The sequence below is a fragment of the Haliaeetus leucocephalus genome, unplaced genomic scaffold (assembly GCF_000737465.1).
Source record: "Haliaeetus leucocephalus isolate CR32 unplaced genomic scaffold, Haliaeetus_leucocephalus-4.0 Scaffold262, whole genome shotgun sequence".
Classification (NCBI taxonomy): domain Eukaryota; kingdom Metazoa; phylum Chordata; class Aves; order Accipitriformes; family Accipitridae; genus Haliaeetus; species Haliaeetus leucocephalus.
In genome coordinates, this window is record NW_010972698.1 from 9,222,551 (window position 1) to 9,222,914 (window position 364).

Here is a 364-nt window from a genome sequence, read left to right on the forward strand (position 1 = left end):
TGCGGCCGCCCGGCCCCGCGCTGCCGGCCCCGGCCCGGCCCCGCGCTCCCCGCGCCTCCCATAGCTGGATGTGTCCCGCCGTCGGATGCAAACTGCACTTTATATACGTACACACTCCCCTTACATTGACATATTGGATATTTAAATGCAAGCCACACCTCACTGGCATCCCCTTTGGCTATTGCTTTCTTTTTTTTTTTTTTTTTTCCCTTCTTCTCTGATCCATTTGGCTTTTTTTTTTTCCCTTAAAAAAAAAAAAAAAGCTAGCTTCACTCCCTCTTTTATTATGAAAAAAATGGCAGGAAAAAGCTACACATCGCAGTGAGGCATAACAGCTCTTGGCAGGTCCCCGCGAAGCCGCCGA